We start from the raw sequence: 2,156 nt of genomic DNA on the forward strand, positions 1-2,156 counted from the left end.
GATCTATAACAGATATAAACACTCAATAAAAAATAAACATACCCAGATATGCCTTTGTGAATTTTAGATTGTTTCTGCAGCATAATCATGCCTGATCCTAAATAAACATTATACCTACAATGACTATCTAGCTAATATTTAGAGGATGGAGAGCTAACAGAATTAACTACATATCCAGGATTATAGCTAATTTTGAGCTCATCTTGATTAATTAATGCACATTTCAAGAATGCCATCAAAAAGTAAATGCAGCAGGAGACTGTTAGGGTTCAACTATGCAAAGTAAGACACTATGGTATTCATTAAGTTCAGTTGACCTTTGAAATGATGAGAGACTATTGGAATTGACTGATGGTGTAGAAACTTGTTTTCTTAGTTACTGGAACACTCATCCTGAGGCTGGTTTGGAAATGAAGAAGATGTGAGACTGGAAAAACTGGAATGGAGGATGTAGAAAGAATTGACGAATTATGTTAGTAAGAAAATGAAAAATGGGGGGGTCGGTGAAGTATCCCAAGAAGGCTGGGCGTAAACTTGCTCTAAAAACCATTGATTGGGTATCTTTTGTGGAGATCATGCCCCAAAACCAGAGGGCAATTGGAAATGCCCTAAAGTCTTGTAATGAGACCCTCCACACCAGGCTGGCTAGTCTGTCTGAGAAACCACCAGCGATTGACTGGGCTTACTACAGGGCCAACGTGGCCAAGGCTGGCTTGGTGGATGATTTTGAAAGGAACTATACTTCCCTGAAGATCCCCATGCCTGAGGATAAATACACAGCCCTGGTGGACCAGGAGGAGAAGGAGGACATGAAGAGCTGTGCTGAGTTCCTGTCTGGATCCCAGCTCAGGATCCAGGAATATGAGAAGCAGCTGGAGAAACTGAAGAACATAATTCCCTTTGAGCAGATGACCATTGATGACTTGAATGAGATCTTCCCAGAAACCAAGCTAGACAAGAAGAAGTACCCGTCCTGGCCCCATCAGCCCATTGAGAACCTATGAAGCAGCCCAGAAGGCAGCCCCAGCTGACATGAAATAAAACATTTACATAGTGCTGAAAAAAATGAAAAATTTATTCAATAAACAGTTTTGATATGGCACTGAGGTAGTTCTGGTAATGTGTATACATTACAGACTATAAGCTATGTATAGTTAATGTATATGTTATATTCAGAAATATATTCACAAAGCAGAGATGTTGGCTAATACATGCTTTTATAGAAGTAACTATCTTGGGAATGATTAGACAAAACAACCAGTAATGACTTGACTATTTATATCACCCTTTTAGAATTATGACATAGCATAATGCCAAGTTTTCATTTTTTAAAAACCACCATGTTTTTCATGTTATTTTCAAGTAAATAACTCTGTGTATATGTATATGTATGTATGTGTTGAATCCCTTTAAAGTAACAGAAAGCATTGAAACGTGCATTCAATTCTACACTCTTTCCTTCTGCACTGAACATAAGATTTTCCAATATTTATTCATTTCTTCTAATCAGTACTTTAAAAGAGAGTTTCTCAAACTTTGATTGTGAGAGAGTCATGTCTAAATGCCACTGGGTATGAGAACTAACCACCTGCATTGCTAACACCGTCTAAGTAGTGCCTAGCTTAAAAGAGCTCACTTTAAGAGGAAAGTTTCTCATCAAATTCTCAAAGTATCACTCACCTTAACACTCTGGGATATGACATGAGGCTTCCAACACATATACAGCAGAGAACTGCCTAGTCTAGTCTCAGTAAGAGACGAGACACATAACCCTCCTCTAGGTTGCATGGCCTCGTCAGCCATGTGGAGTTACAAATTTATAGGGTCCGACATGAATTCTGTCCTATGGAACAAAAACATCCACTTAGGTGGCTATTGGTCACTCCAGACCATCAATGCAACTCATAGATCTTTTAGAATATCTTGCTTTGCTAGTCTTGCAGTCATTGAGACGTGATAGTGCTAGGCAGGACCACTGGTAGCTTCTTTCTCTTGCAGGTTGTGTGGCTACTGCTGATACTGAGTGCTAGAATCCACAGAGGGGGCTTCTTCCTCATGTCCAAATCAATGCCTCCAAGTCCTGTGCCTGAAGTGCATGGTCTCTTACCTTTTGTTTTTCTAGAAGGCACCAAGGGTCACAAGAACTTATGTTGTCT

At 39.6% G+C, this 2,156-nt stretch overlaps 1 pseudogene; it reads left to right on the top strand.

The window, feature by feature from the left end:
- Positions 1-491: 491 nt before the first annotated feature.
- LOC114621291 lies at positions 492-1,009 on the top strand (annotated as a pseudogene).
- Positions 1,010-2,156: the final 1,147 nt, after the last annotated feature.

Source organism: Grammomys surdaster, unplaced genomic scaffold (genome assembly GCF_004785775.1).
Source record: "Grammomys surdaster isolate TR1022 unplaced genomic scaffold, NIH_TR_1.0 174, whole genome shotgun sequence".
Taxonomy (NCBI): Eukaryota; Metazoa; Chordata; class Mammalia; order Rodentia; family Muridae; genus Grammomys; species Grammomys surdaster.